We start from the raw sequence: 11,982 nt of genomic DNA, 5'->3' as shown, positions 1-11,982 counted from the left end.
CTGTAGCATGTTGGCATGGAAAAAATTCGGGGTGGATAATGTTGGCGGTTGAGTGTTTTTCTATTACTGTGTCAATTTAAAGAATTTTTCCCATTGTCATGCTAATGGATCTGGCCGGGTTACACCCCGGATCTTTGACGACTCTGGACGAAAGGGGTAGATTGTAGCGGCTTCAGGAGGGACTCTCGTGCTTCCGGAGGGGACTCGTGTTTCCAGGAGCTCCGAGCCATGCGGCCGAAGGCAGGAGAGCCAGACCCTCTGCTATCACCTGCCCTGCATCTGCCCTGTTCCAGCCTCCTGCCTCTGCAGACACAGCGAATCACCTGGACACAAATGGTGAGTGAGGAGCTGCCCGCTCCAGCCCGTTTCCACCCAAGACCGGCGTGGCAGCAGCCGCCCCCTTCCCACCTCCGGTCCCGCCGAGAGAGAGTGTGCTCACAGTTAAAGAAAGGACTGGAACCGAGTAATCTGTTCTGTTTTGTTGGTAATTTTAACACCTGCTGTTGTTTTTGCTGGTACAGTTAGATATATTAGTAAAAGAGTTGTTATTCCCCCTTATCTCTGCCTCAGAGTCCTTGATTCAAATGATTATAATACTTGAAGGGAGTGGAATTCAGGTCTCTGTTTCAAAGGAAAACTTCTGCCTTTCTTGGGAGACACCTGTTCTTCAAACCAGGACATCCACCCACAGGGAGGAGCCAAACGATTCCTACCTACCTAAAAACTGAGATTTGGAACACCAAGGCAGCCCTTACCCACTCGTTTTCAGAGCCCAAGAGCTACCAGAACTTTCTAAGTGATGATTCCTTCAACAAGTTTACTTCATCTGGACTGCTACCACCACCCTAACTAGCGGGGTGTCAGTTGTTGTATTCTGACTCTGTCAGTGGTTTTTCATTTGTACTATTGCATGTATTTTATTTTTGTCTTTTTTTCCCATTAAATTGTATTTCTTACTTGGTGTTTCTCATTGGTTTTGCTTCACAACCATTACACATAGATATGAAGTAGAAGTTTTAGTTTTATGTAAGAATATACTATAAGTGCCTTAAGAGAGTAAAAACCCTAAAATATAGCTGAAGTTTAAGCAGCCTAATGTAATGTCAGCTGGTGCCAACTCGAAGACAGAGACACAGCACTCTATAATCCATGCAACAAAATGCACTTTATTGTTTTCAACTTCACTTTAGATACCAATCTTAATGTTCCTGGGCAAGCACTTAGGATTGGTAGAAAGTTTAGTCGACTCAGGTCTCTGACCAATAGCTTCTGCAGCATAGCCTGAAATTCATTGGGTAAAATCCCTGTCTGGTTCCTAATCTGTCCTGTCATTGTTCCCTAAAGGCCTGTCTATCAGACCAGGCTGCTTCTCCCATATATGGCCAAATGAATAGCCCAGCAACAAGCCAGCTTGTACTGTGACAATTCCCTGTTTCTTTTTGAATAATTTGAAAAAAAATTCAAAATGCAAATATGCAGCTTGTTCTCTGTTATCTTACCTGCAAGGATCCTTTTGAATGCAAGATGCCGTACACAGCATAAGGTCAATTGGAATGAGACTTTTACCTTGCTTAATAAAATTGGCTTTCTTAGATGGTGATGAGTTCCACGTATCTGAAGCTGCAGTGCTTATGGTCATGAGCAGTTGAGTAAATTTACTACCCTCTGGTTTTACATGTCACAATTTAGCTGCTTGAAAATAGAATCATAACTCTATAACCATAAAACTTTACACCTCTTCTTTTAGAATTATAACTTAATAAATCCTTCCACTTTAGAACTGTGCAAAATTCCAACTAAGTAAAACAGACAATTTGTAAACAGGAAAGTATTTTGTAAACAAACAACTCTGATATTTCACTGTCCTGTAATTCTGTGAGGTAGGTGAGTAAATTGTTCCAATTATTGTTCTGCATCTTGTTCCACCACATCTGTTGAGGAGCTCTCAGGAGGATATTGTCTATGGTTTCATGCAGGATGAACACATCTGGCAGGCACCCAATGCGTTCCTGTGTCTGCGGTTAAACACTTGTACCCCTATCCACAGGTGATGAGATTCCAAGGACCCCCCCACTTATTGGTGTCAAGGTCTTAACCATCACTTTGGATTTAGGTAACTGTTCATCACCAGATGATTATAATGACAGGAAGTGATTTAAAATAACTGGGTTCTTGGAGTTTTCTATTAGTCTCAAATGATTGTGTAAACAGCTTTTGCTATCCTGCTCTTTGGGGTCCCACCACACATTCCTCCCTTTTGTTTTTCAAGTGTAATTTTTAAGGTGCCATGTGCTCTTTCCACGATGGCTTGTCCTGTTGCTATTTTTGCAATGCCAGTGCGGTGTGACACAGCCCAGAGCTGTAAGAAATGTCTTGTTTTTTGTGAAATATATGCAGGACCGTTATCGGTTTGGATGATATGGGGAATACCTAAAGAAGCAAAGGCAGATCGCCAATGTGCAATGGCATCCCGACCCTCTTCTCCTGTGTGAACTGTTTTCCATACTGTTGATGAGAATGTGTCCATTGAGACACGTACATATTTTAAACCGCCGGATTCAGGTATGTGTGTTATATCAGTTTGCCAGATTTGCAAAGCACGCAGTCCACGAGGGTTTACCTCCATCTGCAGTGGTGCAGTGTGGCCTTGGCAGTCAGTGCAGCTGTTAACAATGTTATGAGCTTCTGTGTTTGACAGCTGAAACTGCCACTGCAAGGCTCGGACACCTTGGTGGAAGAAATCCTGTGACATTCTTGTGTTAACATATCTGGCTGTGGTGCTCTCCAGGCAGGAGCCGCTTGCCTATCTGCTTGAGCATTGCCTTCTGTGATGAAACCTGGTAAATTTGTGACTTCTAATGTGTAAGACATTAGTAAGAGCAATTTCTGGCTTATATAGAAAGGCACAGAGTTTTAAGCAACTTAAATAGCTGTGCATTTTCAACTTCCTTCAACAGTGTTCATTCTAATCTTTGAGCAATATTGGCTACGTATGAAGAATCAGTTACCACATTTAGAGGAGTGTGAGGAAAATGTTGAAAAGCCACAGCTGCAGCTTGTAGCTCTACCATTTAAGGTGATTTACTCTCATATCCCTCTAGTGTTTGCCAGTCACTTCCCTCTTTCCATGTTGCAATGGCTTTTCCTGTTCTTCCAGAGCCATCTGTGAACACTGTAACACCCTTCAATGGTGTGCAGCTATTCAGAGGTTTCTGAGAGAGAGTGCAGTTTCCCCACTTAGCTTAAGCAATGTGTGGCTTGGTAAATGATAAGAAATCTGTCCTGAGAAACCTTGCAAGGCACTTTGCAAGGCTGTGCAATTTGCAAAACATCATTCAAACTGTTGTCTTGTCACAGGAATAACGATTTTTGAGGGGTCCCTGGCGTTTAATTGTAAACACCTGTGACGACATTTGATAATTAACTGTGCAATTATCTCAAAGATGGTGGGAGCCATCTTTTTGGGCTGGTGAGGCAGAAACATCCATTCTAATACATGCAAAGGATCACGCCAGTGTCAATTCCACTACCCAATAGTTCCAGTCAGATGAAACTTAATGATGATGATAAACACAGTGATACACACCTCTGGGCATATTTGGTGGACTTGTTTGTTTGTTATGGCTTGCTTTACTATCTCAAGAGCAGCTTTTGCTGCCCAATTCAGCTTTCTAGGTGAAGTTAACACGGGATCACCCTTTAAAAGATGGAATAATGGTGCCAATTGTGAATCAGTTAATCTTAAATACTGTCTGACCCAGTTGATAGAGGCCAAAAGTTTCTGTGCCTCATTTAAGGTTTCAATTTTAGTTGAAAATTGAATGGTTTGTTACTGTATGGTCTTGTCCTGGTTTGAAGGACAGGTGTCTGCCAAGAAAGGCAGAAATTTTCCTTTGAAACAGAGACCCGAATTCCACTCCCCCCCAAATATTATAAACGTTTGAATTAAGGACTCTGAGGCAGAGATAAGGGGGTAGGAATAACAGTTCTTTTACTAATATATCTAACTGTACCAGCAGAAACAACAGCAATTGTTAAAATTACCAACAAAACAGAACAGATTACTCGGTTCCAGTCCTTTCTTTAGCTGTGAGTACGCTCTCTCTCGGCGGGAGCGGAGGCGGGAAGGGGCGGCTGCGGCCGCGCCGGTCTCAGGGGGGAGCGGGCAGCTCCTCGCTCACCGTTGGGTTCTGGTGGTCAGCTGTGTCCGCAGAGACTGGAGGCTGGAACAGGGCAGATGCAGGGCAGGTGATGGCAGAGGGTCTGGCTCTCCTGCCTTTGGCCGCGTGGCTCCAAGACTGAGAGGATCCCCCTCCCAGCTCGCCGGACACACGATTCCCCTCCCGAAGCATGAGAGCCCCTCCCCAAGCCGATCCCACTCACCCCTTTTGTCCAGAGCCAGCAAAGGTCCGCGGTGCAACCGGCCAGCTACATTAGCATGACAATGGGAAAAATTCCCCAGATTGACACAGTAATAGAAAAACACTCAACCGCCAACATTATCCACCCCGAATTTTTTCCATGCCAACATGCTACAGCAAATTAAAACTTTTATATCATATATATACATGCAGTTACAGGCACAGTATCATAGATAGCTCACCCTAGAACAAGGTCTTTCTTGGGTATGCATCTGGTCTGCCCATCCTTTTACATCACCCAGAAAGTGCAACCTGGTCCTTGAGCGAAAACCACCCCACGAACAGGATTGTCTTTGCTGGAGGGAGAGTTCACCCAAACAGTTTTTCCTGACATGCCTCTCAGGTGTACCAGAGGGACCTTATCTCCATCTGGTGTTCCCAAGAGCTCAGATTGGGCAGGGCCTGCTCGGTTAGTGGAACCTCAGGTGGCCTTTGGTAGATTGATCTCCCAGTTTTTGAAAGTCCCCCACCAAGTGCCTTTAAGGTGGTTTTAAGCAGGCCATTGCACCGTTTGACTTTCCCAGCTGCTGGTGCATGGTAGGGAATATGATACACCCACTCAATGCCATGTTCTCTTGCCCAGGTGCTTATAAGGCTATTTTTGAAATGAGTCCCATTGTCTGACTCAATTCTCTCAGGGGTACCATGCCTCCAGAGAACTTGCTTTTTCAGGCCCAGGATGGTGTTCCGAGCAGTAGTGTGAGGCACAGGATAGATTAAAAAACCATCTAGTGGTGGCTTCTACTATGGTCAGCACATAGCGCTTGCCTTGGCGGGTCTGAGGCAGTGTGATATAGTCAATCTGCCAGGCCTCTCCGTACTTGTAATTGGACCACCGCCCCCCATACCAGAGGGGCTTCACCCGCTTGGCCTGCTTGATGGCAGCGCACGTGTCACAGTCATGGATAACCTGGGAGATGCTGTCCATGGTTAGATCCACCCCTCGGTCTCGTGCCCACTTGTAGGTGGCATCTCTGCCCTGATGACCTGAGGCATCGTGGGCCCATCGAGCTAGGAACAATTCTCCCTTGTGTTCCCAATCTAAGTCTATCTTTGAGACCTCTATCTGTGCAGCCTGATCTACCTGCTCGTTATGCCGGTGTTCTTCATTAGCCCGACTCTTGGGAACATGGGCATCCACGTGACGGACTTTCACGGGTAGCTTCTCTACCCGAGTGGCGATGTCTTTCCACTCATCAGCAGCCCAGACTGGTTTTCCTCTACGTTGCCAGTCAGCCTTTTTCCACCTCTCCAGCCACCCCCACAGAGCATTGGCTACCATCCAGGAGTCAGTGTAAAGGTAGAGCTTTGGCCATTTCTCTCTCTCAGCAATGTCCAAGGCCAGCTGAACAGCTTTGAGCTCAGCAAGTTGACTTGATCCACCTTCTCCTTCGGTAGCTTGTGCAACCTGTCGTGTGGGGCTCCATACGGCTGCTTTCCACTTCCGGTTCATCCCCACAATGCGACAGGAACCGTCGGTGAAAAGCGCGTAGCATTTTTCATCTGCTGGCAGTTGGTTGTATGGTGGGGCTTCTTCAGCCCGGGTCACTTGTTTCTGCTCCTCTTCGTCAGCGAGACCAAAATCTTCACCTTCTGGCCCGTTTGTAATTATCTCCAAAATCCCAGGGCGATTTGGGTTGCCAATACGGGCGCGCTGCGTGATGAGGGCAATCCACTTGCTCCATGTGGCGTCGGTGGCGTGGTGGGTAGAGGGAACCTTTCCTTTGAACATCCACCCCAGCACTGGCAGTCGGGGTGCCAGGAGAAGCTGTGCTTCCGTGCCAATCACCTCTGAGGCAGCTTCAACTCCTTCATAGGCAGCCAGGATTTCCTTCTCTGTGGGAGTGTAATTGGCTTCAAATCCTTTGTAACTTCTGCTCCAGAATCCCAGGGGTCGGCCTCGGGTCTCACCAGGCACCTTCTGCCAAAGGCTTCAGGACAGACCATGGTTCCCGGCTGCAGAGCAGAGCACATTCTTTACCTCTGGTCCCGTCCTGACTGGGCCAAGGGCCACTGCATGAGCGATCTCCTGCTTGATCTGGATGAAGACTTGCTGCTGTTCAGGGCCCCAGTGGAAATCATTCTTCTTGCGGGTGACCAGGTAAAGAGGGCTCACAATCTGGCTGTACTCAGGGATGTGCATTCTCCAGAAGCCTATGACACCTAGGAAAGCCTGTGTTTCCTTCTTGCTTGTTGGTGGAGACATTGCAGTGATCTTATTGATGCCCTCAGTGGGGATCTGGTGCCATCCATCTTGCCACTTCACTCCCAGGAACTGGATCTCTCGGGCAGGTCCTTTGACTTTGGTCTTTTAATGGCAAAACCGGCTCCCAGCAAAATCTGGATGATCTTCTCTCCCTTCTCAAATACCTCCACTGCCGTGTTCCCCCACACAATGATGTCATCGATGTACTGCAAATGTTCTGGAGCCTCACCCTTTTCCAGTGCAGCCTGGATCAGTCCATGGCAGATGGTGGGGCTGTGTTTCCACCCCTGGGGCAGTCGGTTCCAGGTGTACTGCACGCCCCTCCAGGTGAAAGTACACTGAGGCCTGCACTCTGCTGCCAGAGGAATGGAGGAAAACGCATTGGCGATGTCAATGGTGGCATACCACCTTGCTGCCTTGGACTCCAGCTCGTAGTGCAGCTCCCGCATGTCCAGCACAGCAGCGCTCAGCGGTGGAGTCACTTCATTCAAGGCATGATAGTCCACAGTCAATCTCCATTCTCCATCAGATTTGCACACAGGCCAGGTGGGGCTGTTGAAGGGTGAGTGGGCTTTGCTGACCAACCCTTGGATCTCCAGCTCACGGATCATCTTGTGGATGGGGATCACAGCATCTCGATTTGTCCGGGACTGCCGGTTGTGCAGTGTCATGGTGGCAATTATTACCTGTTGCTCTGTCACTTTCAGGAGCCCCACTGCAGATGTTTTTTCTGATAGTCCAGGCAAAGTGTTCAACAGCTTAATGCTCTCTGTCGCTACAGCAGCTATTCCAAAAGCCCACCTGAACCCCTTTGGGTCTTTGTAGTAGCCATTCCTGAGGAAGTCTATGCCTAGAATACGTGGAGCCCCTGGGCCAGTTACAATAGGATGTTTCTGCCATGCCTTGCCTGTCAGGCTAATCTCAGCTTCCAGCAAAGTGAATTCCTGTGATTCTCCCCGTCACCCCAACAATGGTACTCTATGTTCCTGTGGCTTTGATGTGCCAGGTCATCGCACCCACACTGTCCAATTCTCTCTGTCATCCCATGCCTCTCCCTGGCTAGAGGCAGGGCCCATCTAGCCCTGGTTTTTATTTCTTTCCTGGGCATACATATTGGAGGTTCCTTCCAGGGGATCTGACAGGTCATCCTCCCTTCTGTGATATCCTGCACCTTTACCATGGGAGGTTGAGGCTACCTTCATTTTAGCATGGTTCCCTCGGTTAGCATTTCCCTCCCTGAGCTGACGCACCCGTGCTGCCAAGACAGAAGTGGGTTTCCCATCCCATTTTCCCATGTCTTCTCCATAGTCTCGCAGGAAAAACCACAGGTCAGCTCGTGGGGTGTACCCTCTCTCCCTAGCTGGGGGGCGTTGGGTTCTAGATTTGGGGCCTATGACTCGCACTGCTGCTGCACTCATCTTTCTTATCTCCTCCCTCATCTCCTCCATCCTGTTTTGGACCTCTTGGAGGTCCCTGGCCACGGCAGAGACATTGGCCTGCATTGGGCCATTCATCATACTCTCAAAATTTCTGAGTCTGTTGGCAACAGAACCCACTGTTTCTTGGTGGTTATCAGCATTGATCATTACAATGAAGGTGGTATATTGAGATGGCCCCAGGTTAGCCAGATTCCACAGCATCTGCCCTCGTGCACCTGACCTTGTCAGGGTCATTGTCATGCTGTCCATCCCTCCCAAAGAGTACCTCTAATACTGCCACTTCTCTCAGCTGCTGGATCCCTTCCTCAAGAGTTTTCCAGCGCATTCTCCAGGTGGTACTCCTGTATTCTCTCTCTGTGGACAAACTTCTCTCTCACACTCATTAAAAGCCGGTCCCAGAGGGAAAGGAGGCCTTGCTCCCTTACAAATATCTGGTCCACACCTGAGTCCTGGGCCAAGGATCCCAAATTCCTGGCCTCAGTTCCATCCAGTTGCCCACCTGTTCCCATAAGGTCCCAGACCCGGAGTAACCAAGTTGTAAAAGGCTCATGGCCTTGCCGTGCAATGTCTTTACGCAGGTTATGGAGACTGTCGTATGAGAGGGAGACTCTGTGACAATCTCAACGTCTGGCTCCCTTGCTGGTTGTGAGGACCCTCCTGGCTGATCCCCATTATCTAGTGCCTCGTTTTAATCTTAGATTTTCTAGTTTCCACAGGGGCAACTGCTGCTGGCTGTGGCTGCCCCTGTGATCCGGCTGGAACCTGGACAGATACAACATCTACGGGTTCCACTGCAGCACCATCCGACTCTCCCTCTTGAGGGCAGGGGGAGGGTTTCTCACCAGCTGAAGAAAAGTGCTCCTTCAACATCTGGCTGTGCTCCTTAAACATCTGGCTGTGCTCCTTCAACATCTGGCTTTGCTCCTTCAATACCTGGCCAATATCCTTCACTAGAGCTCCCACCCACTCTGGGTGGTTCATTTCTGCAGTGGGCTGTGGGGCAGCATCAGGCTCTGGGGCAGCATCCCTAGTCCCCTGAGCAGAGTCATGGTCTGGGGCAACATCCCTAGTCCCTTGGGCAGGGTCATGTTCTGGGACAACATCCCTGGTCCCTGGGGCAGGGGAAGACTCTGGGGCAACATCCCTAGTCCCTGGGGCAGGGGAAGACTCTGGAGCAATATCCCTAGTCCCTGGGGTAGGTGTCAGGGCTGTTAACCAAGCCAATATTCCCTTGTTTCTGAATGCTAAGTAGTGCAGGCCTATCAGCAACGCCAGCCACTGTATAATAACACTAGCAATTAAAACAGATCTGAAATCCTTGAAAACTGGTGGAGTAGCCTCAAAAAACTGGGTGATAGGTTGGGAGAAAATTTCCCTTGCATTCATTACGTCATAGTAAATACCATTATTGAAATAACCCCAGAAACACGCAGTTAGAGTATGATAGCTCTGGATCCATGTGGCCACTTCCCAGAGAAAATTAAAAAACCATGAATTCCTGACATAATCAATCCACCAAACTAATCGGATAATAGCTGCAGTAGCTTTGGTGAGAGGGCCCATATTCAAAAAAGGGCTTACATATGGGAGAGAGGTATCTGTGGCCACATGGAGCCCAAACCAGATTAAACCGGACAACAAACCTCAAGAGAGCTGTTACTCCTGTCTTAACTCTCCTCTTAATGCCCTCGAGCCGCACGTTGGGCGCCAAAATCTGTCCTGATTTGAAGGAACAGGTGTCTGCCAAGAAAGGCAGAAATTTTCCTTTGAAACAGAGACCCGAATTCCACTCCCCCCCAAATATTATAAACGTTTGAATCAAGGACTCTGAGGCAGAGATAAGGGGGTAGGAATAACAGTTCTTTTACTAATATATCTAACTGTACCAGCAGAAACAACAGCAATTGTTAAAATTACCAACAAAACAGAACAGATTACTTGGTTCCAGTCCTTTCTTTAGCTGTGAGCACGCTCTCTCTCGGCGGGAGCGGAGGCGGGAAGGGGCGGCTGCGGCCGCGCCGGTCTCAGGGGGGAGCGGGCTGGAGCGGGCAGCTCCTCGCTCACCGTTGGGTTCTGGTGGTCAGCTGTGTCCGCAGAGACTGGAGGCTGTAGCAGGGCAGATGCAGGGCAAGTGATGGCAGAGGGTCTGGCTCTCCTGCCTTTGGCCGCGTGGCTCCAAAACCGAGAGGATCCCCCTCCCAGCTCGCCGGACACACGAGTCCCCTCCGGAAGCATGAGAGCCCCTCTCCAAGCCGATCCCACCCACCCCTTTTGTCCAGAGCCAGCAAAGGTCCACGGTGCAACCGGCAGCTCCATTGGCATGACAATAGGAAAAATTCCCCAAATTGACACGTTAATAGGAAAACACTCAACCCCCAACAGGTCTGATCTAGGATTTTTAGCCCCAAATATTTCCATGGTGCTTGCTGCTGCACCTTTTCAGGAGCTACTTGCAACCCAAATGTCTTCAGTGCCTTTAATAAGATTGGCTGAATTTCAATAAGTTCTTCTTTGGTTTGGGTTGCTACCAAAATACCATCGATGTAATGGTAGCAACATGCCCCAGGAAATTGCTCTCTCACTGATGACAGTGTTTGAACCACATACCACTGACAGATCATTGGACTATTTCACATTCCCTGTGGAAGCACATGACATTGATAAGGTTGCCCAGGTGCAGCATTATTAACGGAAAGCAATGTAAATAAACCTTTGCGGCATCATCTGGGTGTAACAGAATGGTGAAAAAACAATCTTTCAAGTATTAAATTAGGATGTCCCAAGAGGCAGGTATCATTGTGGGGGATGGCATACCTGGTTGCAAAGCACCCGTGCTTTCCATTACAGCATTAATTTTTCTTAGATGATGGAGTAACCTCGACCTTCCAGATTTCTTTTTTATGATGAATACTGGAGTGTTCCAAGGACTCATAGATGGTTCTATGGCCCTTGAACCAGTTGTCCTTGAACAAGGGTTTTGAAGGCTTCTAATTTTTTTTCTGTTAGGGGCCACTGTGGAACCTACACTGGCTGTATAGTGAGCCATTTCAAAGTGAATGTGGGATACTGTTTGCCCTCTATTACAATGGCCCTGCCAAAAATCCGTCCCCACCCGGACTCCCCATGCTGATATTTCCAGAGTGTACAAAAACACCTCGTAATGTAGCACTGGAACTTCCCAAGAGAAGGGCACTTAGACCTTTCCCTATGGGCCCCTGGGCCTAGAGGTGGACTCTATGCACCCCTAATGAGTTTATGGTTACTGTGGCTGAGGTGTAAACATCCAGGCCAGCTGATCTCCTTATCCTTGCTGTGAGCTGGTCACAAAGGCTTGTGCTGGTGTTGGGGGTTGGGGTTTGTTCCCTTACCTTTTTTTCCTCTCTGGAGAATTTTTCCCATTAGTATGCTAAGGAAGCCAGCCGGGCTGCACCATAGCTTGATGGCTCAAGACAAAGGGATGGGTGGGGGTTGTCTCCCTCTTTCACTCACTGGTGGGGTCAGAGGAGCAGTCCAGGGGCTGCTCTTCAGCTGCCCCACGCCAGGAGCCAGGTCTCTCTGCTGTGGGACACTTCACTGCCATCTTCTCCGCTCCAGTGTGATACCTCCGAGCACACAGCTGAGCACCAGGACTCGCACAATGAGCAGGGAGCCCTTCCTCCACCCTTCTCCCACCTGGAACACTTCACTGCCGCCTTCCCCCGCCTCCGCTCCAGCCTGCCACCTCTGCAGCTGCGCAGGCCCTGACCTGCCCTCCAGCACCGGTACCGAGCGCAGGCAGAGAGTGTCTGCGGCTGAAAAGGGACTGAACAGAGTTATTTGTTCTGTTTGTTGTTAATTTTCATAGCTGCTGTTGTTTCTGTTTGTCTGGTTAGATATATTAGTAAACAGCTGTTATTCCTACCCCCATAACTCTGCC

The sequence above is a fragment of the Oenanthe melanoleuca genome, unplaced genomic scaffold (genome assembly GCF_029582105.1).
Source record: "Oenanthe melanoleuca isolate GR-GAL-2019-014 unplaced genomic scaffold, OMel1.0 S001, whole genome shotgun sequence".
NCBI lineage: Eukaryota > Metazoa > Chordata > Aves > Passeriformes > Muscicapidae > Oenanthe > Oenanthe melanoleuca.
This window is presented reverse-complemented; position numbering follows the sequence as displayed.